The 25,874-nt window shown below is 42.0% G+C and overlaps 1 long non-coding RNA gene across 1 annotated transcript; it reads right to left on the reverse strand.

The window, feature by feature from the left end:
* Window positions 1-3,911: 3,911 nt before the first annotated feature.
* Window positions 3,912-11,392, reverse strand: LOC116641584. The gene is made up of 3 exons (XR_004301203.1): window positions 11,332-11,392; window positions 9,145-9,287; window positions 3,912-3,945 (listed from the first exon to the last, which is right to left on the reverse strand). It is a non-coding gene; the product is annotated as an uncharacterized LOC116641584 (long non-coding RNA).
* Window positions 11,393-25,874: the final 14,482 nt, after the last annotated feature.

Raw genomic sequence — 25,874 nt, forward strand, 5'->3', positions numbered from 1 at the left:
AAATTTATATACATGAGGATGTTTATTTCATCATTTTTTTAAATCAAATTTGTATATGCCTTATACTATTCGTGATATAATAATACACAACAGGTAAACAAATATATTTGCATGTGTTAGGGTATGTGCCCTTCTTATAACCTATGGGGATTTGGCCAAAAAATGTTTGAGACAACCACCATACCAAAGACCTCCTCCAGATGCAAATTCTCATCGCTCACTTATGCCCAAACTCAGTGATTCTCAGATTTGAACTTTGAAAAGAGGCAAATAGTGCCGCTGCTTTGCAAAGTGCAAGGCTAGTCTTAAATCACCAGCTTGATATAATCAAAGCTGACTTTCGCTCCACTCTGTGTGCATTTGGGTTTCTCCCCATCTCTGCTTTCCCTGCACAAATAACACCAGTTTGGATGAGGCATGGATATTGGCTTTGATACCGAGGAGGAGCACATTTCACTCTTCATCGATTACCTGCTACCTACTCTATGAGCTGCAGTTATCACACGGGCTAATGTCAGGTAGTGTCTCTGGAACACAGGCCAAATCACCCTAAGTCTTTATCTCAGACCTCAGGGAAATCCAAAGCCTTCCTGATATTTCTGTACATTCCTGAAGGACTTCTGTTCCCAAGGGCGACTCTGTCCCCAGGCTCCAGCTCCGATTCTTCATGTGTGTTTCCAAATTTCATCCCAATACTGTGACACATCCCCTTTGTCCGTGTCCATTTTTTAAAAACCCACTGCATGAAGCACTTCATAATGCCTTAGACTTCAGTGAATATTTGGACACCAGACTGGGGGGTGTCATACTGTGCCCCAAAACTAAGAAGGTGAAAGTATTTTTTTACTGTTCCTCTCCTAGTATCATTGATTCTCATGGTCCTGTCCCCCCATGTGGCAGCCAGCTTTCTGCCATCTTAGTTCATTTTTTCTTCTCTTGTATGTTGTCCCAGAAATCCACATTCTCTCCATTCTATTGAATAAGGAAATTCAGTGGTTTCCAGCTCTGAACCTGCACACACCATCCAATTCAGTAGAGCAGAACCAGTAGAATTTCCCAAGGATCCAATGGATTTAATCGAAGGTAGAAGGTGGGATAAATGACCATTTTTCTAATAACATGAGTATATAGCATATATAACCACACGATTTGACTCGAAAGCTCTTCTTGCCCTGAAATATACCCCATCCTACACCACCCTCAGGCAGAGTTAGCTAATATGCAAATTCAGCATGTGTTTAAGTGCCAGTGATGGAAGAGTATCAACATTTGAGAAAATAATTTGATATTTGACAGTGTTTAAAAGTACCCATGATGCTTTCCTAGACCTGGAGGTTGGAATTGCACACCTTTGTGCTATCACACAAGGGGCTCTTTGGATTACCAAATACCCACTCCCACACTCCCAGGGCCAAAGGAAGCCTAATGGAACCCATGGTCACAGAATGCCCACAAGCAGGTGGACAAGGATGAAGTACAGTGGCCCATCTCTGCTCAAGTGTGTCCTGTCCATGCTCCCCTCTACTCCTCATGTACAGAGGACTTCCTCACCTGCCCCTTCCTCTTTACCACTGAAGCCAGCTTGTCCTTCTATACCCTCCTTCACTTTGCCATCCACCCTTGACACAGCTTAGGGTGATTTGTTCTGCAAATGTACAAAACTGATGACTGTCCCTACCCCCCCTCGACACCTTCCGCAGCAATCAAATGAGAATCCACAAGGGATGCATAGCAGTGTTTCCATGTGAGATTGAAGCCACTGACTCTAAGATGGTTTTCCTCTAAGTGGAAGATCTATGGGAGATTTTGTTTTATTTTATTTTTGTCTGCACTTTCTACAAGGAAAATTTTCTACGAGAACATCACTTTTCTTGATCAAAAAGAAAATGAAACCGTAAGTTACACTAGAAGCAAGACTCCATTGAGAGGTGACATGGCAGGCTTTCCAAGGTCAGGGGCTGGAGGCCTGCTGACATGTCAATGAGCCTGTGCAAGACTTTTAAAACTTGAATTAATTGTTGCATTTAGCAATCAGGATAGTTTGCCCATGAAGCTTACATGTCTGTTTCTCTTGAAAACTCCTGTGAGGTCTGTCACCACAGCCCAGGTACCCTGCATGGGGGCATTTCAGTTACTTAACAAAGGCTGTGGGGGTGGGGGTCCATTTGATCATCTACTTCCTCAGGGCAGAGGACCATACCACCCCTTCACAAGACACCCCAGGTGGGAAGTGAGGGGAGAAGCTCACAGTGGACCTGCCACATGCAAGTGTTTTCCAGCGGGCAGGAGGTGGTTTGCAGGGAGTTGCTGGCCTGGCTAGCGAGAGGTGAACAGACAGTAAGAGAGCTTTACCACATCTTTTAGAAGAGAAAGGAACAATCTTAGAAGAAGATAGTAGGAAGGGGGGAAATCAGTGGGGGAGACAAACCATGACAGACTGTGGACTCTGAGAAACAAACGGAGGGTTCTAGAGGGGACGGGGGTGGGGGGATGGGTTAGCCTGGTGATGGGTATTAAGGAGGGCACGTTCTGCATGGAGCACTGGGTGTTATATGCAAACAATGAATCATTGAACACTACATCAAAAATTAATTAATTAATTAATTAATTAAAAAAAAGAAGAGAAAGGAACGGGGTGGGGGGGTGGCGACCAGTTTAAATAAGAATCCAACGTCTCAGTACTTATCAAAAGCAAACCAGGCCTCCAGGCCCTTTTCGGGTCTGTGAATCTCCAGTCCAAATCCAGGACCTTTCCTCAGGATTAAATGAAACTTCAGCCAGCTAAATAAACACAGGCACACAAAATCACTGGGAGTTGCTCACCTGGCATCAATCAACACTGCCCAGTGTGTGTCTCATCCTGACAGTTTACTGGAGGGAGGAAGCCCTGAGCACTCCGGAACAAAGGCGAGGAAAGAAAGAAAGGAAAACTGCAAGAGAAAAGGAAATCTTTATGTTGCAAGCTCAGGAAGGAAATTAAATGAAGGGGTGCAATTATCAATAGGAAGATAAAACCAAAATCAGGCAAGAGGTGGCCTTTTTTTGTGGTGGCCTTTACAACGGGCAGAAAGCAGGAGCCTTCACTGAATGATCTGGGGCTGGATGTTCTGGAGGAAAAGACAAAGGAGGCAAAGCCCCTGGGGTGGCTCACCACTTGGCACATTCAAAAGGCAGGTAGGAGTCCAGGGGGCTGACCTGCCTATGGAATTCTACCCACGAAAATCTAGTGAGCAGGAGCATCCAGTGGTCAGGAATGCCAACCCTTCATCTGAAGCCAGAGTACTGCTTTGCGCTAGAAGAGACAGCTGATTTTGAAGCCAAGTTCCTGCTGCTCCTAAAATCCCATCACTTTTTCCAGGGATCTGACATAGATCTATAAACCCCAAGGCAGAGACAAATACACTGATGGGAGGTGCTGAAGAAATCCTGGGCTAAGGTCTTTCCTGAAATCAGTTACAGAGATTTCCCCAGGGACTTGGGAGAGCTGCAGCAGGAAACCCGTGTTCAGGAAGACTGCCGGCTGGCACTCAGCTCTCCAAGCAGGGATCCATCCAGCATGGCTGTTGCTAGCTCAGCTAGCCATCTGAGTTCCTTAAACCCACCGTCTCTGGGCTGCTTTCTCTGCAAGGAATGGTCTGTGGCCTGTGTCCTCTGAGTCCCTTCTAGAGATGCCCATCTGTCCTGGACCAGCCAGTGGTCATTCCTGCGTGTGCTTGTGTGACATCTTCCAACACCATCAACCTGCGAGGCTCAGGTGCTCAGAGCTCAGGCCCACCCACAGGGCAGGTCTGAGTCCCCGGAAATTAGTGCCTTGGAAATCATCTCAAAGATGGCTGATGGCTGCGGGCAGATAGGCACCCACCTCCATCTCCCCAGGTGGGATGACTCTGAAGCATGTTCCCCACGCTCTCCCAGAGGCCTTCAGCAAGATGGTGCCGTCCAAACCTGATGAAGACAAACACTGTTGGCTGCTTTCCCTTCCCTTCACTGTCTCATTTCCCCACCCTCGCCACCCCCATCATCCTTCCCAGGATCACCTCCCAAATAAAAACACTGTGTCCTCATTTCATTGTTTCAGAGTCTGCTTTTGGGGAAACCAAACCCCAGGCACCTCTGAAAGTGCTATCCAACATTCATTCTTTAGAACTCAACTTAGAAGTTACCTCTTCCTGAATCTTTCCTTGATCTCCTCACCCCCACCCCTTCCCCATAACGCAGGAGTTTGGGTCAGGAGTCTTTTCCCAGCCTCTCTTAACACATAGAAGATGCTCAAGGTTGCTCATTAACAAATTAAAATGATGCATCTCTAGATAACAGGCAAATGCAAGGAGGGAGACCTGAGACTCCCTACGTTCCCCCAGAGCCCCCTGTGGAAGCATCTTTCCAGCTCCGATCTGCCCTGGGCTCAACTTCTGATCAGGACGGTCCCTCCTTTGGTGGACATATTGATTAGTGTCCTCTGGGGACAGTTCTATTGACCATTTGGCTCTTCTCAGAAAAGTACAGCAAAAAACAACCTTTCAGATTTAGGCCAGCCTCCATTGCTCAATATTCCCTGTTTTTCCTGTAAATATCTGTTGGGGAGGGGATGTTAATTACCAACAGGGATCATTTCCCAAACAACAGTGGACAGGTGAACCCCAGCATACAATGGACAGTGAACTCTAACCTTTAAGAGTCAAGACTTGCATTTCACCATTTGGCCCTGTCCACCAGGGAGTTTTTCCTTTCCCTCAGGGACTTCCACTGGCCTCCTCAAGCTTAAAGTATCCAAGCAAAGCAGCACTAAGTCACATCTCTATAGTTCAAAGAACAAAAGTCCTTAAAATAGGTCTTCATTTGTCTGAACTTGAAGTTATTTCACCTGCAAATAAGTCAGATTAATTTCTTGGCCTGAACCCAAAGTAAATGGGCTTGTGTTCATTGCATTTTAAGGTAAATGTGTCTCTTGCAAATCTGTACTAGTTCAGTGGTAGCAAAGAGCTGATAAGCCCTTCAGGGGTTCATTAGTCATTTTTAGCAGGCCTCTCCACCAGGAGGTCCACCTACTGAGCAGTGCAAGCATGTTCCCCAGGAACTAAAACCATATAAACAGACACGAATTCCCTGAAAACAAACCAGAACAAGAAAAAATACTCTGCAATGAAAAATCAAAGTATAGCTTCTGGGGTCCTTGAAAAAAGAAAGATGTCCTGATAAGCCATATTGATCAAGACCATAGGAAAAAGCACTGTAAGAGCTCTACTAAACGTCAAAGGGGGTTCAGGCACTGTAGGTGGGAAAAGAACTGGAAAACTCATTTGCCAAGCCTCTACACGAGGCTTCTCACACAGATGAAAACATGAGATCAAGCCAATGGGAGCCTGAGTGTGCTGAGGTTTGCTTGTTTTCTAGGACATGTGGATGAGTGAAATGAGACACCAGTGTTCTCAGGAAGGATGGATGGGCCACTCATGAATTTTTTTTCTTTTCAGCTTCATGATGCTGCTTCAGACAAATCTCAGTAGTGTGGCTGGTAATTGAGCTCACAGCCCTGGTGAGTACACAGGTCTACACACAGTCACAAAGGTTGGGAAACAATAGTCCAAAGACAAGAGGGAGAGGGAACATAAAAAGGGAATGGAAAGACAGTGCCAGTCCCCATTGTGTGAAGCAGTGTCCAGGCAAACCTGGAGACTGTTGTAAATGAGAGTCCGGGGCAGGTGCTCAGAGGACAGCTGTCTCACACACAAAGAAAGCTCATATTAAAACCACTGTGTTTACTGTACAATTACATGTACCTTTAGTGTCTTCTGACCATTATTCACATGCTCCATTTTTACCCAGTGAACATTTTATTTGACGTAACAAGGGGTTGATTCTTCATTCTGTCCTGACCGAGCATCAGTAACCTCTTTCAGAATTAGGGAAGCCAGTGCAGTCTCTGGTCAACTCTGAAAGACTTTGCCCTGACATTTTATAAACTGTTGTATAAATGAGGTGAGAAGGCTGGCAAGGTTTGGGTTCTTTCCCATCTGATTCCACATCACATTTTAGTCAATAAAGCACTTAACAGAATTCACTTTTGGTGAGGCAGAGGGAGAGAGAGACTGAGCCAAGCGGCAGTAGACAGGGTCTTCATGTTACATGGTGTCAATCCAACTAATTCCCACCCCTTAAAATTAATCACAGTGGAATAAGCCCCCCTCCTTTATTTAATCAGGACAAGTCAAAATAGGACAAGTGTTTAGGAAGTTACATTGCAACTAACTTCTCAGAAACTACCTTTTATTGGGCTTTGCTGCAGCATCAAGAAAGCACAAATATCCCCAGTTATCTGAAAAGGCTATTAAAATACCTCTTCCTTTCCCAACAACCATCTGTATAAAGATAGCTTTTTTTTATATACTTCAACCCAAGTAACATAACACAACAGATGAAATGCAGTAGCAGATATGAGAATCCAGTTGTCTTTATCAACCCAGACATTAAGGAGATCCACAAAAATGTAAAAAAAAAATACCACTTTTCTCTCTGTTTTTGTTTATGAATATATAGTTATTTTTATTAAAATTATATTAGCCATGTCAACATTCAATGGCTTTACTATTGTTCTTTCAAGGTGCACTAATGAATATTTTTATTTTTCTCTTTCAATTCTAATATGGTGAATATTGACATCAATAGATGTAGCCCACATAAATTACGACTCTTTGGGGTCTTCAGTAATTTTTAAGAATATGATGAGTCTCTAGGACCAAAAAGTTTGCGAAGTTCTATCTAAGTTCTCATCAACTTAGTTTTATAGTGAAAGGTGGAACCTTTGGTCTACCTAGATCTATTCATCAATTTCAATCACAAGAAAGTCAAGATGTTGAAGGAATCTTTCAGGAATTCTGGAAGGGTTTCCACACCAGTGTGTCAGTCAAGCTCCAAGCTTAATCCCTTGACCAAAAGCTCTTCCATTGACTCCACCAAGTCTGTATCACAGGGCAACGACTTAGTCTTACTAACTCTTCTCCTAAGAGCCCCTTGCTCTTTCAAGGAAGGGACCTCTAAGATTAAGTGATTGCATCTGGGAGGGGCAGACCCATGTCAAGTCCCAAGGACATGCTTCTTTTGGGGTCCATCTCCTCACACAGCATTTCTCGATCACCACATACAGCTTGGAGCTTCCGAAGAGAGCAGACACAAAGCAAGTGAAAGTCCCCAGTCCTGCTCTGCAGGAAATAATGAAAAAACAAAACCATGCCAGGAGATACGTCTTAGACACTTCTGCATCTCTTCAGATTCCTTGAGGTGAATGAGTTGGAGATGAAAGATGTGCTGGCAAGATGCCACATGCACCCCACTGTTGGGCCCTGCAGGTAGGAGCACCCCTCCTGCTTACTCCTATATATCATTTTCTTGAAATAATGTGGATAAGGCTCAAAGGCTCTTGAGAGATCCCCAACTGTGGAAGAGAACCTCAAACTTAGAAATTCCAGAGCAGTTAATAATCACAATCCAAAAACGCAGTGCTGTCGATGGTGGCCTTTGGTGTTGGTCAACTGTTAAACAAACTTCTCAAACTTGAAAATGCCAAGAAGCTGCTTCCCTTAGGCAGTCTTGCTTCAGAACACTCACCAGGAAAATAGCTAACACAGACTATGCAGAGTACAAGAGGACACCCACCTTCTCTTATAATTCCTGAAGAATACCCTGTTGTCTCTTTGGCATCAGATGATAAAAAAATATGTTTAGAGCATTTTGTTACTTTTATTTTCAACCAAAGCCTGTGTACCACTATCTATGTGATGTTTTATTATTGCAGGTTTATAAAGCATTTAAATTATATGTAAAATGATGCACATGATTAGTTGATTAAAAAAAATAGCAGGTTTTTTTTAAAGCTATTTCCATTCTTCATGAGAAGCAGGAGACTATGTGTCCAGTTTCATATCCTGGGGTTAACATAATGCCTCGCTCATCATAATTTAGTTTTATGTAATTTATTCATGCATTTATTTATTTGTTCAAAAAAATTCCAAGTATATTCTAAATAGTGGGGTTGAAGAATTTCAAACAAATATTTCAAAATACAAATCATGGGAAATATGACCCAAAAAAGTCACAATCACCTAATAAATATGAAATAATGCAAAAAATAAACAAATTTTAAAAATAAAATAATGCTATGTGAGATAACTAGCTGTTTGGGGCCTTTTTTAGTGCATCCACCCCTCACAGATTTTTTTAAAAAGATATTCAGTAATTTGTCCAAAGTCACACTTAATTTTTTCAAGAATCAGGAAAACATTGGGAGATTTCTCCTTCACTGCTGGTCCCCAAATAGATATTTAAAAAATATTAGCTTCTTTCCCTTTTCTCTGAAATCCGATCCCAGTTATTTTCTACCAAATTTCCTTTTTTTTTTTGTCCTTGGTCATCACCTTGAATTGAATGTGATGAAATAGACCCACTGACTCGGTCATGGAGGAAAAAGATCATGAACACTTCTGGCTCTGAGTGAGCGCAGTTGATGGATGAATCTCAGCTCTTGGGGATTGTGCTTCAAGGGATACACCTGCCTAAGGTGGTTAAGGAGAGATCTATTTCTATAGAGAGAACAACCATAAATCAGAAAGAGATAAAAGCATTTAAAAACAACAAAGCAGACAACATTTTTTTAGTAATTGAGCCTAGTTTCAGAAAACAAGAAATGTCTGTGTCAGCCCTTGTCTTTCAAACATTATTCTCTGTTTGGTTAAGCTATACAAACACCAGGGCTCTGATGTAAGGAAGACTTTTCTTTTTGTATGTTGTACATAAATGTCTTTAATCTTTTGAGTTAGGAATTTATTGGTTGAGTCTTCATGGGTAAATTCAGCAAAGCTCTGAAATGGTTTTTCCTCCGAAAAGAAACAGCAGGGAGGAGGCAGAGAAGGGTCAGTGGGGCTCAAACCAGAAAACCAATCCCCAACCCCCACCCCACAAAGAAAAGTGTTTTCCTGGCACAAGAGAATAGGTGAAAGTCCCGCTGACCTTTAGCCAGCTTGACTCTGGGGTGTAGGTCAGGTGGGGGCAAAGGGGCTGCCACTGAGCTTAGCTGTTGCAAATGAAGGTGCTTGGGATTTCAACAGCAGCTACAAACCAAACAAACCCACACCATAGTTTGACACTCACAGTTGTGCTCTGGCAGCTTGCTCTGGTTCTTCCTTCTTTTTGCCCTTTCTACATGCCTTGGTCAAGGCCACATCACAGCCTGGCAGCTCCCCCAAGGGCAGCTCATGAGCTGGGATTCAGCCAACTCTCCTCTCCTTAGTGCGCTGTTGAGAGCAAGCGAGAAGTGCTTCGTGAGTTGGATGGGAGACAAGGAGAGTGTATCAGAAGAAGCAAAGCCTGCTGCTTCTGGTTACACTTCTGTTCCCTCTCCTACTATCCCTGCTCCCAGCCTCTGTCCCCACCTCTGCATTTCCAGCTCCGTGAAAAGATTTTGCACAGAATAATGTCTGCAGAAGGCAGCTGGATCTGTGACAGTTTTGCTTGATTGTTTTAACAAGAAGGGTGATATTTTAATGCTTGAAATATATGAAAGAGGTCTTAATCTCAACCACCAGGAGTCTTGGAATTTGCATTTTTTTTCTGGGAATTTACAAAGGGTAACGCTACAAGATGTGGACCGAAGGACTCTTGGAAATTGGGTATATTCATTTGCTAGGGCTGCTGTGACAAGTGACACAAACTAGGTGGTTTAAACAATATAAATTTAATGTCTCACTATTTGGAGGCTAGAAGTCTAAATCAAGGTGTGGGCAGGGTTGGTTCCCTCTGAGGGCCATGGGGCAAGGATTTGCTCCATGTTTCCCTCCTAGCTTCTGGTGGTTTGCTGGCAACCTTTGGCCTTTCTTGTAGAGACATCACTGCAATCCCTGCCTTCATGTTCACATGTGTTGTCACAGATTGAATAACTGAATAAGTGGAGGAATGAATGAACGAGCATTCACAGGCTCGTTCAGAACACCGGAGTCTAATTTACCTAGACTGAACAACTTGAACCCTGGAGTTAGAAAACTTGGGTTTGAACTGTCCACTGAGGCCAACTGAGGCTCAGTCCCCTCAGGACCCTCCAGAGTGCTGCATAGGGACAGGAGAGGGGTGTTCGCCCCCTGGCGCTCCCCTCCATTGGCCAAGAGCTGTTCCACACCTGTGTTAACTGTCACCTCTCCCTCTTCCAGGCTCTGCATTCATGAGTGACTGGACACTTCTCTAAAGCTGAGCCAGAGACAAGGACTCGGTGCCTATAGTTATTGGAGAGGTGATCCCAGGAAGCTGGAGTGCAGGGGTGAGTGAGACAGAAAAGGAGGAAAAGCAGGACAGAGTGCCCCACTGAGTAGTTACTGCACTCCCACAGCCCTGGTTCAAAATTGGACATCTCTGGGGGATGGCTATGACCGCCTCCCCCATTCCTCCACACTCCCTTCCTGCCCCTGCAGCCCCTCTCCTTACCCGTGCCTGAGCAGCCACCTCTGCTCAGATTCTCAGACAGCCCAGTGCCATACTTCCCCCAGGACGACCCCCAACTCTGGCCTATCAGCTGGAGCCCTTCCCCATGTGGGGCCAGCTCTTCTCACTGACTCCCCAGCTCCCCTGGCATCCCGTGGGTGCCTTCCAGGTTTGAGGCCTCCAGCAAAAAGGTCCTGCACAGCCTTTCCCCACCACCTCTGTCACTGAGAAATCCTACCTATTTGGCAGGCTCCTCCTCTCCCATGAAGCCTTCTAAGGCTGCCTCCCACCCCCAGAAAACACACAAAAACACACACACCACACACATACTGCATATACACACACCACATACACCCTCCACATACACACCTTCCATCCCCCCACACAATATAATATACACCAAACACACACACATCACACACACCACCACAACCTATGCATACATATGCCATAGTACTCACACACACGCATGTGCACACACACACACAGATGCCACCAACCCCCGCCCCATGTGTTCTGGTGCCGTTTTAGTTACAGCTCCATTACTGGTCACCACACTTGACTTCCTGTTAGGATTATTTATATCCCGTCCCACCTTTTTCTTATTTGGTCCATAGAAGTAGATTCTATGTCAGGTTAATTTTTGTTCCCCAAAACAAATCAGCATCACAGGCACAGCGGCCTCGGTGAATATTGGGTGAATTAAACTGAATATGATAAAATTGGAGCTAATTTAACAAGTGGAGGACATAGAACAAGTAAATGCACAGCGGTGGGGACTCCACAGGCCCTGGAGGGAAGGTGAGCTGGGCATTTTCTTAAGTCCACAATGGCAAGGACTTGTCACCTTTCCGACTGAATACTCACCGTGAGGCACATCCTGACCTCGGAACCATGACGGCAGGAAACGAACCTCTGCACGTGGGGCCCGGTGACTCAAAGGTCCCCTCTGTTGGCAGCAATGAAGGACCTAGAGGGGATGTTCAACCAAACGGAAGGGAGGCTGGGGCTACTGAGGGCTGGTCAAACCAGGCCGGGACTTGGATTTCTATCAGAAGATCGTGCGGAGCTGCTTCAGGGCTTGGAGCTGAGGTGCAATGTGACTGAGGCTGCACTTTAATAACCGACCATTAGGTATATTTATGTGGAAAAATCTTCACATTTTGCAAATAAGCCAGGTATGCGTTGTCTGCCTCATCGAGAATTCCACACACAGCTTGATGCGCTCACAAATTCACAATTCAGAATTAATTGGTTTTTAGGCCATGCATTTAGGTCAGATCACCCAGACACTCCATTTCATGTGGTGAAAAGAAATTAAGTCAATTTTCCCCCTGCCAGACCCTCAGCTCTCATCTTGCAGGCCTGGCGAGCCATCCCTCTGCACGCACGGGAGGAGACAACCTTTAAAGGCATTCTCATTATTTCTCAGGGAGATGTCATTAAGTACTGTAAACATGTCCTGAATGAGTCCATGTCACAAAGACTGCAAAGTGTTTATAGAATAAAAACCTATAAGCACCAAAATGAGATAAAACGGGGAGGGGAGAGAGTAAGCGGGAAAGAGAGGTTTTTGTGTTTTTTTTTTTTTTAAAGGAAAAGGAAATGTCTTCTTGACCAACACATTAAGCTAAAGGTACAGACTATAAGGTGTATTTGCCCTGGGGAGCTTTGACCAGCTGAAAGCAAGGTTGGAATCTAAGGGGTCCAACGGCCCACCCTTCCTTTTCTCAAGCTCCTGGCAGACATCCCTAATTGATCACACCCATTTTCTCTGAACTCATACCTGGCAGACATTGCTAAACGATCACACCCATCTTGCCCTCCAAATTCACACCTGGCCTCAGAATCCTTGGCAAGAAAACCATCCAGTCAAGCAGTCGGAGTTGACTTTAAACTTCCTGAGGCTTCTGTTTGCAAGAGGTTCAGGGTGTCCCTATTTCAAGTCTATGACACTCCATTAGAACAAGGAGAATGATTGGCCATGATGTTATGAGGGCACCGTCTTTTTGAACATCATAAAATAACACATAAGTGTTATTTTACTCTGCATTGTTGTTTACAATCAAGTTAAGGAGACAAGAGCCTCACAGTCTGCATTGATTTTAATCCCCCAGAGCTGATACTGTGTGTGCACAAGCCCCAGGTGATGTCTAGACTAGATGGTGCATGGAATTAAGGAGGATCGGTGTGTTCGTTTCCAAGGAGGAATGGCAGCATCAAGACTCTCTTTGGGCTCCACCTTCAGCTACCAGAAGCCCTTTGCCCCCTCCCCTCATGCACACAGTAGAAATGCCTCAGAGTTTATGCCCCCTCACCGGGGGCAGGCCAGCGACCGACAGTGTTAAAGTAGCCGCCTTGCCTTGGGGCAGGAAAATTCTGAGGCACACATTATGCACCAGATTCCCCATGGGCTCGGGCTAAAGCTACCTTGCACAATTTTGAGATCACACACCTGCTTGGCTTCCTCCTTTCTGCCCTACTTCTTCCACCTGCTCACCATCCCCGGAATACCTGTTTAATACATTATCACTTGCACATGAACTGTCCTCTTGGACACAGCAAACCCTCCCCGTGTTTTGTCACTCTAAGGTAGGCCAGACCTGCTCCTGGGACCCCGCTTGACATCTTCCCGCAGTGTGTGCCTGCCAGGGCTCCGTACTAGAGAACAGGGCGCAAGTTTCCTTCGGTGATGAGAACACCCATCATCTGCCCCACATGCCAGGAGCTGTGCAGGGACTGCATGCCAGCTAGCCCTGGAAAAAAATGTCACCACATGGGGTGACACAAAACCATTAAAGATCACCCAAAATCTTCCCAGAAGAAAGCATGAGAAGAAACTACAGGGGAACACCAATCTCTGATAGGGATTTTTTGGGGAAAAAATTTCAGGTGTATAAAAATATTTACTGAAGAAACTAAGAAATTACAAGGAAAAACAACAAAATAAAAATCATATGAACACCAGGAATGACTGCTATTAACATTTTGGTATACATTTTTAGACTTCTATGTACACATATGCAAATTTAACTTAAAAATTAGAGTAGACTTTTTTATAATCTGCTTTCATTTAATCATAAATGCTAACCACAGAGTTAGCATGTGTGAGGCTATTAAGTAATTTACAAAGTAGTTTTAATCATTTCATTTATTGTATTTCACAGGTACAATCACTTGTTCTGTTCTTAAATAAACAGGGAGAACTTTTGCAGTAAGAGGGTTGTTAGTCTCTGTAAAGCAATGAATTTAGGGGACTACTCTCTACTCAAATAGGGTCAATACTACTCAAAACAGTCTTGAGGAGGGGCGCCTGGGTGGCTCAGTCTGTTAAGCATCTGACTTTTGGTTTCAGGCTCAGGTCATGATGTCAGAGTCATGAGATAGAGCCCCATGTTGAGCTCCACATCCAGCGGGGAGTCTGCTTGAGATTCTCTCTCCCTTTCCCTCCTCCCCCTCCCCACCCCAGCCCCTGCTTGTGCACTCTCTCTCTCTCAAATAAATAAATAAGTCTTTAAAAAAAATCATTGTTTGTAAAATTTACCCTAGAGCCTATGATACTTCTTTTCACCAAAATGACAGGACTCTTCATATGTTTAAATGTTTAAAATCAATCAGAGCCAATTGTTTGGTAAAGCAGAGAAGAAATGGTTAAAAGTTTCTATAGTTAAAATTGAAATGTGGCAAGAAGACTACTGATTTGGATACTCTGAAGCCTGTGCAGGGAGGACATCCATGTCTCATGGAAGGACCACACATAGGGCCAGTGAGCATTCCACACACAGAAGCATTAAAAGGATATCATCTACTTGGATTTCTATTTCTATTTTGTTGCATTCATTTTTTTTAAGTAGTGGTCTCAAGAATTCCAGAATATATTCACAGGATATGATTTCGATTTTTGTTTCCTTTCTATTCTGGGTCTCGGCTCCAACTCTGGTCTGTGTCTGGAATATCCCATCCCCAGTCAAGACTTCTCGGACCCCTCCAGTCTGAATCTACCCATTCTGGACAGAATGCAGAGCCCATGCTGCACTGGTCCCTATCAGAGTGCCAGACCACGAGAAAACCCTACCCGTTCCATCTTTGTTAGCCCCACTGTGCCCAGCACAGGGTCCTTCTCAGAGTTGAAACTTGAAATTCTGAACTGGAAAGTCCTGCCCCCATATCACACAGGAGAGAAACTGAAGCTTACACAGCCGGTCCCTTTCCCCGTACCAGTGATCTGCTGCTGGAGCATGGCACCTCAAGACGTGGCGCATGGCATTCACCCCAGACTCTTGCTTTTCAAAACTGCAGTACCTATGCATTCACCATGTGTTCCAAGGCCAGCAGTGTTTGGTCTTCCTTGGAGTTTACTGCATGTTGTTTTCCATCTGCAGTGTAGCCCTCGACATCAGAACTGAAATCCTTTACCTGGAGTCCATCATCTGCAAATTCCTAAAATTGAATCCATTTTTTTTTCCCTTGCAAGAAGTACATGTCACTTTCAGCACATTCTGAAAGGGGGTCTGTGTTCATTTTCTATGGCTACTGCAACCAGTGACCACACCGTGGCTTAAAACACAGATTTCTTTTCTGACATTTCTGCTAAGTTAGAGGTCCAACATTGGTTTCACGGGACTAACGTCGAGATATGGGCAGAGTTGCTGTCCCTCTGGAGGCTCCAGGGGACAACTGCCTGAGGAGAATCTGTTTCTTTACCCCTTCCAGCTTTGAGAGGCAGCCTCTTTGCCCATCTTCAAAGCCAGCAAGGCAGGAGTGGGGTTTTGAGTCCTTCCCCTGTTCCTATCCTCTATAGTCACGTCTTCTGAACTCCCCATTTCTGCCTTCCTCTTCCACTTTTAAGGACTCTTGTGATTATATTGAGCCCCCACAAACCCTAGAGAAAACAGACCAAAAGACACATCATGAAATGTGATGGGTACTCATACATCAATACTTGACTGATACTTCATTCGTTAAGTATCTATTGAGCATTTACTCTATACCCATCAGTGTGCTTAGATGGTAAGACACAGTTAGAAACAAAAGAGGTATAGGGTGACAACTATCCTGATTTATCCACGACAAAGGTTTCTGGGGACACAGGATCTTCGGTGCTAAAACTGAGAGAGTCCCAGGCAAACTGAGATCATGGCACACTCTAGGTGCAGTCTCTGCCCTGAAGAGTTTATAACCCAGTGCAGGACAGGAACAAAATGCCATTGAGCATACTTCCCCAGTGACCATATGTGCTTTAAAGGGGAAAGGGAAGGGTGAGATAGAAATGAACAAAACCGGTGGCAAGCCTTCCTGTGCGAGGACCCCTTTTGGATGCCATTGATTGTACCCAAACCCATGCCAGAAGCAGGCTAAGTGCTATACACATGATCTTCAAAGCTCACAAAAGCCCCATGCAGTGAGGATGGTTATTGCCTACAGCTTGCAGAGGAAATAAACCAAGAGAAATAACTGGTCCAAACATCACAAAACTACTGTTTTAGGTCAGGTTCCCCAGAAACAGACCCTGACACAAGGAATCACGAGCAAGCAGTTTATTAAGGAAATGCTCCCAGGAGAAATGAGCAGCTAGCAAGATTTAGGGAAAATTCCAGAGAGAGTGCTTTCTCTTGATCTGGCAAGGGAACTCCAAGGTATAAGTTACCCCTCAGTTTCTCCCAAAAGGAAGTGGGGTTCATTCTCCCACACCCTGAGGTGGCTGGCTATGGACCATTCTGGGAGCATGTAAAACTACCAGGCATTTCTGGCTCTCTCTGCCATATGGGCAAAGCAGCTTCTGCTCAGGAACTGGCCACCAATCAAGAGTCACATACTTGGGGCTGTTGAAAACAGAAGCACACCAAGGCTGGGAGAGAGGACACAGAAACAGAAAAGGTAACCAAGGTGTTCTGCGTGGAGTATCAGCAGTATCCACATCTCTTCAGCTAGTAAGTGGTAAAGCAGAATGTGAAGTTCCAAAGCAAGTTTGCTAAGCTTCTCTTCCAATCCATCTACTTTCACATTCTTATGAATTTTCTTAAAACCTAAGATCTATGGGGTTTTTTTTTTCAGATTTTTTTCTTTTGCAGGAATACTTCTATTCACCAGGATTGTTGCCAAAAATATTAAAACTCCAAGTGTGCTGCCATTCAAAATCAACTGTCGGCGTAGCAGTGTGACCCATAGGTAATTTACTACAGTTTCCTTCTGACACTTGACTTGCTAATAACAGACAATTAATTAGCATATCACTGATAAGAGTATGAAGATTAAATACAACTCTGGATCTCAGTGATTTTTCACATTGCTCTCAGGCATCAGAACCCATGTTAGAATTTTCTTATACACACAGGCTGTAGTTACGCCAGTGCCTTTGTGTAAATGGGAGCCTAGGAGGCAGTATTGTGTCTTTTCGGAATTGTTATAGGAGTGGTAACTCCTAATTTCAAACATCAGAAGGCCTTCTTATTCACTGCAAATGTGATGTTATAGTGTGACCTTGGCTCTTTACTATCTCGGAGAACAGATCCTTTATGGGCTCCAGATGGGAAGTGTAAAGTTAATAACCCCTTGTAGACTAACACCCATATGTTTTCCAGGCACTGCAGAGATGTACTTTGTTCATAGTATCATTTATTTAAATGAAATTAACATATAAATGATGATAGATTGTTGTTTCCAAAATTTGTGCTAGACACAGCAAAAAAAAGAAGTATTTAATATAGGCATCAAAAGTCTGAAAGAAGAAATAGGTCATCCAAATGATGATTAAAGATCATCAACCTCTTGTAATTTTCTGTGTGTGTGTGTGCACATGCTTGTGAGTGCACTATAAGTATGTTTGGAACAAGTCATTTTCATGCCCAAAAATAAACAAACACAAAAATCACGGTTCAAACCTGTCAAACATTTATGTGTTCGCTTCACTTAGGACTAGGTTTGACCACAAGTAACAGAGATCCACAATGGTGACTGAAACAAGAAAGAGATTCATTTTTCTCAGATGTAAAATCCAAATCTGCTCCATAAATTCCTTACAGCTCACTAATCAGCTATCTCTAACTTCATGATCCAAGATGGCAAACCATATTCCCTTTTCAAGCAGGAAGCTGGGTCAGTTGTCTTTGAAGGAAGGATCCACAAAGTGGCCCCCACACTTCTGCTTGTGTCTTATTGGCCTGACCTGGTCACATGGCCATGCCTAACCCCATGGGAGGCTGGGAATGTAGTCTTTTATGTGAGTAGCCAAGAACCCTCCTAAGAACTGGGGGTATATTACTGTGGACAAGGGGTGAATGGATCTCAGGGAGTAAAAACAGTCTCTGTCATAAGCATTTATGGTAATTTCTAAAGATGTGAGTATGGCTAATTTCAATACGGACTCTTTCTGTTTCCTCTTTGTTTATGCCCAGAAGGAATTGCTTTTATCCCTCAGCTTGCTTATTCCAGAGTTAGAATTAAATCTAAGGCCAACTCTTTTTTTTTTTTTTTTTTTTTTTTGACAGAGACACAGCGAGAGAGGTCACACTAGCAGAGGGAGAGGCAGAGGGAGAAGCAGTCTTCCGGCTGAGCAGGGAGCCCGATGTGGGGCTCAATCCCAGGACCCCGGGATCATGACCTGAGCCGAAGGCAGACACTTAATGACTGAGCCACGCAGGCCCCCCTAAATCTGAGGCCAACTCTTAATTGACATGTTGAATGAAGTCTTTTTGGAACATGTGAAATCAATCTGTGGCAACACCAGGTCCCTTTGGCAGGACCCAGTTCTATAATGGATCATTTTATTGCTTTAGGGTCAGAGAGCCTCCTCACCCAAGGCTATGTCTTTTCTTCCAGAAGTCCCCCATGCAGTGACTTTCCATGAGGGGCAGATGCCCATTTGGTGATTATAAACTTTAGGGAGAATGTGCTGTATGGAGGAGAATGGGCATCTGGCTACCTGAGCTCCATCTTGGCTCTGCCATATCCAGGCAGTGTGATGCTGGCTGAGTCAATTTCCTCCTTGCTAACATCAAGATAACAACCCCTGATTCAAAGGTTGTTGAATTAAATAAACTAATATGGGCAAACTGCTAGCTTTTCAACACCCCTCTGCCTACTTCATGTATGCCCCAGGCTAAGGTAGAATTTACTCCCAAATAAATGGTCAAGGACATGGCTTTGGCTTTCTTATTGAACTTTGCAAAGTTCAGGGAATTCTCAAATATTCTCAGGAATATTCAAAACAGCCTCACTACACTGAGGGTTCTGATTTTTCTTGTGGTGGCCAACTTTTTTCTTTAGTTAATAGCCAACTAACTATGTTCAGTTTTTGACCTAGGGTGGCTACTCCAATTGCTTCCAAGTATTGGATCATTTTCCCATCTTTTCCTCCAGGCCCAGAAATTCTACTCCACTCAGAATAAAACAGAGGTTTAATGTACTTATTCTCAGAACATCAGTTGAATCACTGATGTAAAATATGGAAAACCTGAGGATAGCGGGTTAGAGTAGTGGTTGTCAAAGTAGGGTTTGTGGACCAGGAACATCAGCGTCAGCTGGAAACTTGTCAGAAATGTAAATTCTTGGGCCCCAGTACAAACGTACTGAATCATAAACTCTGAGAACAGAATTCAACAATCTGTTTTAACAAGCTCTCAACAGGAGTCCTGTAAAATTTGAGAATCACTGCTCAAGAGGAACCCAAAGGATAAACATAGGAGAGCCTTCCTTGAGAATCTTGGTCCTAGTCTTAAATCCCCCCACCTATCCCATATGCAGTCAGCATTTGGAGGCTTACCTTAACACAAGCGGGTTTTCCAGTGTTGGTCCTCTGCCTTTGGGAAAAAAAAAAAAAAAAAAAAAAAAACACAAAAAAACAACTAAACATTTGTGAAAATTTTAGAGGGCATAAATACTAGACTTGGCCAATCTTTCCCTACCTGTTCTCCAGTAAAAAAAAATGGTTGATAAACTTTTAAGCCACATGACCTGGAAAAGGCTCCAGCTGCTGACGGTGGATCTGACCACTCCACAGGCAATAAAGGGCTGGCTAACCTGCCTTTATTTGCTTTCTGCTCAAGATAAACATTTATCACTGGGTGTATTGATTAACACCATATCACTTCCCTCCTTACACTTTCACAAAGGGAGCAGGCTCCCCTTGGGAACTCAAACCTTTGTGGAGCTCAAGAGACCCCACGTGCTCCTGTGGCTATGAAGCACTGTGGGCTACAAGAAAGTGTGGGACCCCCTGTGCCAAGAAGAAGCCAGTCACCATATTCCAGAGCTGGTTTGAGTATTCATGATGCTCTTGGGGGAGCCAATCAGCGAGCAAAATGGTTGCTACAGAGTGAGATGCGGAATCCACCGTATGATACAAAAAGGTTGTAGGAAGTAGCATTGCCCAAATGCAGAATCCCTACTGAAAATGTCTACATTATTCACGGCCTGGAAAATAGGCTGCAAATAAACCTTCCATTTTTGAAGTTCTGCTTTGTTTTTGTGTTTTTGTTTTTGTTTTTCTATTTTTGCCAATGATGGAAAGGAGAACTAGAGAGAAACCAACAATATTGGCTTGACTTGCAATTTACAAAAAACATATTAATGAGTAGCTATGGTCTGAGTGTGTTTTAATATTTGAGGCTGCCTCAGTTCCTATCTAGAAGTCTGTGCAGTATAAATTATAAATAGATGGATAAGTATGTATTGATTCACCACCAACTCTTCTCTGATCTTTTGATTTTCTGTTGATATCCAATTCCTATAGCTAATAATGTGGTTTTTGAGCCTATTTAACTGGTGAATTAAATCATCTCTATTTTAAAACCATGATTATGCATCCTGAGAAGAATATTTTAGTTAAACAGTTTAAAGGGGTTAATTCATGACTAGTTACAAACTGTGACTAACCTGACCTACTGTTTTCCAGACAAATTATTGTGACATTAAATTTAACAATTTCTTATTTTGCTATTTTGGTTCTGGAGAGAATCTTGGTGGTCTGTCTATCCTTTAAGGGAACTGATATAGAATGAAGGCTTCGGGGCTGTACCTATGAGTTCCTGGAGAGTCAATGATTAGGGTCATTGGTTACAATTGCTTCTTCATGTTTTTCTGCAGATATATTCTGGCTTAAAAATTTAAAAGTCACCCTTGTTAAAAACTTGGCACAGGTTTTTTTTGTTTGTTTGTTTTCTACCTTTAATTTTGCAATAATTGTAGATTCATATGTGGTTGTAAGAATTAATACAAAGAGAGTCCATGTATTCCTTAGCTAATGGTAACACCTTGTAAAATTATTGGATAATATCACAACTGGGATATTGACACTGAGAGCACCAAGATTAAAACATTTGCATCACCACAAGGCTCCCTCATGTTGTCCTTTTACAGGAGGCAAACTCTCATCTTTCTCATCTTACCCTTTCCTTCACTCCTGGCAACCGCTAATTTGTCCTCTGCTTCTATAATCTATATTTTGTCATTTCAAGAATGTTTTATAAATGGAATGACACATTATGCAATTTTTGGAGATTTAATTTTTTTCCCTTCAATATAAATCTCTGGAATTCATCCAGGTTATTGCATGTATCAATATTTTGCTCCTTTTTATTGCTGAGTAGTATTCCATGACATGGATGTACCACATTATATTTAACAATTATATTTATTTCATTATATTTAACAATTCACTCACTGAAGGACATCAAAGTTGTTTCAGGGGCTGTTATGAAAACAGTTTCCATAAGTATTTGTGTACAGATTTTTGTGTGAGCATGAGTCTTCACTGCTCCCCATGGAATAATGTTCAGGAGTGCAACTGCTGAGTCATATGGTAGTAGCATCTTTTGTTTTGAAAAAAACAGTGAATTGTTTCCCACACTAGCTGTGGCATTTTACCTTCCCACCAGAAATACAAGACGGATTCAGTTTCTTTGCCTCCTACCCAGTTTTTGGTATTGTCACTATTCCTTACTGTGGTTTCAAATTTCATCTCTCTAACTGGGTAAGGTGGTATCTCAATGTGGTTTTGATTTGAATTTCCCTGATGGCTAATGATGATGAACATTTTTTCATGTGTCTGTTAGCCATTTGTATGTCTTCTTCAGAGAAGTGTCTTTTCATGTCTTCTGCCCACTTTTTGACTTGATTATTTGTTTTTTGGGTGTTGAGTTTGAGAAGTTCTTTATAGATCTTGGATACCAACCCTTTATCTGTAGTGTCATTTGCAAATATCTTCTCCCATTCTGTGGGTTGCCTCTTTGTTTTGTTGACTATTTCCATTGCTGTGCAGAAGCTTTTTATCTTGATGAAGTCCAATGTTCATAGCAGCAATGTCCACAATAGCCAAACTGTGGAAAGAGCTGAGATGCCCTTCAACAGATGAATGGAGAAAGAAGACGTGGTCCATATATACAATGGAATATTACTCAGCCATCAGAAAGGATGAATACCCAATTTTTACATCAGCATGGATGGGACTGGAGGAGATTATGCTAAGTGAAATAAGTCAAGCAGACAAAGTCAATTATCATATAGTTTCACTTATTTGTGGAACATAAGGAATAGCATGGAGGACATTAGGAGAAGGAATGGAAAAATGAAAGGGGGGGGGGAATCGGAGGGAGAGATGAACCATGAGAGACTATGGACTCTGAGAAACAAACAGGGTTTTGGGGGGGGGGGGGGGGGGGATTGGTAAGCCCGGTGATGGGTATTAAGGAGGGCACGTACTGCATGGAGCACTGGGTGTTATACGAAAACAATGGATGGTGGATCACCACATCAAAAACTAATGATGTATTGTATGGTGACTAACATAATATAATAAAATTTTAAAAAATTAAAAAAAAAATCATTTCTCTAATGGGTAATGATTTTCCCAATTCCCAATTAATTTCCATGTGATTAATTGCAATCTGTATAACCTCTTCCATAAAATGTCTCTTTGTGCCCATTTTTAAATAGGATTATATGGCTTTTTGCCATTGAGTTTTGAGAGCTTTTAACAATTCTATACGCTATCTTCTTTGGATAAGTCATTACAAGTATTTCCTCCCATAGACAAGTCTGTGGCTTGTCTCATCCTCTTAACAGGGTCTTCCACAAAGCAAAATTTTTAATTTTGACAAAGTCCAATTTCTAAAATTTTTCTTTTATGGATCATGTGTTTGATGTCAAGTGTATCTGTGTGTGTGTGTGTGTCTGTGTATCTGTGTGTGTGTGTGTGTGTGTGTGTCTATATTCAGGAGGGATATAGGGCTATAGTTTTCTTTTACAATGTCATTGGTTTTGGTATCAGGGTAATGATAGCTTTATAAAATGAATTAGGAAGTGTTTCTTTTGTCTTCTGGAAGAGACTGTTCAGAATTAGTGTTAATTTTTCTTTACATATTTGGAAGCATTCTCCAGTGAGACCATCTGGAATCAGAGATTTCTTTGAGGGGTATTATTAAATTACCAATTCAATTACCTTCATAGTAACAGGGCTACTCAAATATCTATTTCATATTGGGTGAATTATGACAGTTTGTGATTTTCAATAAATGTATCCATTTCAGTTGTAAAGTTTATGTGCATCGAGTTGTCTGTAGTATTTCTTTATTACTATTTTGTTGTCTGCATGTCTGCCATGATACTGCCTCTTTCATTCCTGATCTTAGTAATTTGCATCTTCTGTTTATTTTCTTTGTAATCTTGCTAGAGGTTTATCAGTTTTATTATTCATTTCAAAGAACCCACTCTTTGTTTCATTGAGTTTCTTTATTCTTTTCTGTTTTAATTGTCATTGATTTCTTATTTTTATTAGTTTCTTCTTTTTGCTTTGGATCTATTTTTTTCTCGTTTCTCTAGGTTTTTTAGGTGGGTGCTTATATTATGAATTTGAGACTCTTTTCTAATGTGTACCTTTAATGCTATAAATTTCCCTCACAGCACTGCTTTAGCTGTGTACACAAATGTATTTTCATTTCTATTCAGTTCAGGTTTTTGTCTGTTTGGGGACTTGAGACTTCCTCTTTGATTCACATATTATTTAGGACTGTGTGTTTAGTTTCCAAATGTTTAGAGATTTTCTTGTTATCTGTTACTAATTCCTACTTTTACTTCACTGTAGCCCAAGAATACAGTCTGTATGATACCAAGTTCTGTAAAATTATGGAGACTTTTGATGGCCCAGGATATAGTCAAAATTGGTACATGTTTCATGGGCAGTTGGAAATAATGTGTATTCTGCTGTTGGTGGGTGGAGTGTTCTATAAATGTTGAAGAGATCCAGTTGATTGATGGTGCTGTTCAATCTTTTTTTTTCTTGGTCAGTCTAACTGAAGGTTTGTCAGTTTTGTTGATCTTTTCATAGAAACAACTTTGGACTTTGTTTCTTTTCTCCATTTTTTCCTCTATTCACTATTTTATTTATCTTCACTATAATCCTAATTATTTTCTTTCTTCTGATTCTTCAAATTTAGTTTACTATTCTTCCAGGTTTTGATTTTATATCCTTTTTTTTAATATAGACAAACATTGACAATCTTTCATTTTTGCCAAATCATTCAAAATTTGAAAGAAAAAAGAAAAGTTTTTGTGTGGATAGGTTTCAGCCTGTGACCTGAGATTTCATATCTTTCTTACAGTCTGATTTTTTTCTAAATATGCAGGCCAGTAATTCATTTTCACTGTTGGAGCAAGAAATAGATAATCTCTATGCTTTTTTCCCTAATTAATTATACATTTGAATATAATTAGAGTGGTAAAAAGGGAAAGCCCAGCTTCTGTTACATGCTACTGAGGTCCACTTTCTAAACATGACCTCCTCTCAAGAAGGATGAAATCTCTCGTAAAGTCTGTAGGTGAAGAATCATCCTATTCAGTCTTGGATTTTCACTCTTTCCACATTCCCATGTTTCTCTTGTCCTTTTCTTCCTAGTACCTACTAGGCATCCATGGTTTATTTGTTCATTCAAATGTCCATCCATTCATTCATAAATTCACTCACTCATTCACCGAACCAAACCTGTAAAGGTCCTATTACAAGCAGGACCTAGTATGTGAAGATGCACGAAATAACCTAAATCTTGACCTTGAGAAACTCATTGTCCATGACTGTCCCATAAGCCACATGTCAGGAACCAAACCCAGGAGCACAGACATCTGGTCCTTGATATGTCATTTACTCTTCGGCCACAGGTACTGTATGCTTAAGGTTGTTTGGACCACAGGAAATGAAAATAAGAGTCTTCTATTTAAAAAAAACAAAAACAAAAACAAAACAAAACAAAACAAAAACTAACCAGAACACATCAGTTTAAGTGAGCAGAGAATTCTTTAGAGCAGTCAGTTCAGAAAGATAAACTCTTCTTCTGTTGATGATCAGAGAGATTGAGAAATTTGTAGCACATCCTGTCAGTTCTCCTCCTGTACCTTGTTAGGCCACCCCAGGGGACACATGCCAAAGGATCCAAACATGCCTGAAGGCTTCCACCTTCCCTCAGCCTGAAGGAATTCTCTGCCACAGGAGTGTGTGGGGATGCATTTGAGGCAGGCTGGAAGCTCTGAGGTGGCAACCACTAATCAAACAGGGCAGGGAATTAGTGGATCAATACCCTGGGTAGGATGAGTCTGAGGCATGTTCTAAGTCTCTCTGAAACTCCCCAGTTGATATGAACCCTAATTGCCCAGAGTTTCTGTTTTAAAATAACACACATATGTATGTATCTGTACATATTTTTACATGCACATATTATTAACTAGTAAAATACCCTAGAGGACACTTGGGAATTGAGAGGCAGAGGTGGGAATAAGACTAACTTATCTTTTTTGGGAACTAGACTGCCTAGATTTCAATCCCAATACCACAACTGGCTGTGTGTCCCTGGGCAAGTTGCTTAACCTCTCTGCAAACTGAGGATAATGACTGCACAAATCTTACAGATCATTGTGAGAATCACAGGAATAAATATATGAAAAGTGCTTAGAACAGTGTCTGGCACAGATCAGTTTCACATAAAAGCTAAGTGTCATCATCAACATCATTATTATTACCATGTATTTTCTTTGTGTAATTTTGTTCCATATTTTTGTATTAAATTTTTCAAAAAATAGTAACTTGAAAACACCTATAGACATGTGAAAGTAGTTTTCTGACAAAAATCAATCAGGAATTATTATTTAAGCCATAACTGCATTTTATCAGAGAATGCTATAGGATACTTTCTCTATACCTGTAACTTTAAAGAATTTAAGTAATGCATAGAGATCTGTTTAGAATATAAAATAACACAGAAGAGAAGATGAGTCTTTGGGGATATACCAATAGCTGATTTTTCAGTTCAGCTCCATAAGAATGTTCCTTTATGCCAGTTTCATAATTTTGTTCCTCATAACCACTTATTTCTGTGTTGGCTACTAGAGGATGCTTATTTAACTATGATTTCATGTTCTGCTTAGGC

The sequence above is a fragment of the Phoca vitulina genome, unplaced genomic scaffold (assembly GCF_004348235.1).
Source record: "Phoca vitulina isolate PV1807 unplaced genomic scaffold, GSC_HSeal_1.0 scaffold22, whole genome shotgun sequence".
Lineage (NCBI taxonomy): Eukaryota > Metazoa > Chordata > Mammalia > Carnivora > Phocidae > Phoca > Phoca vitulina.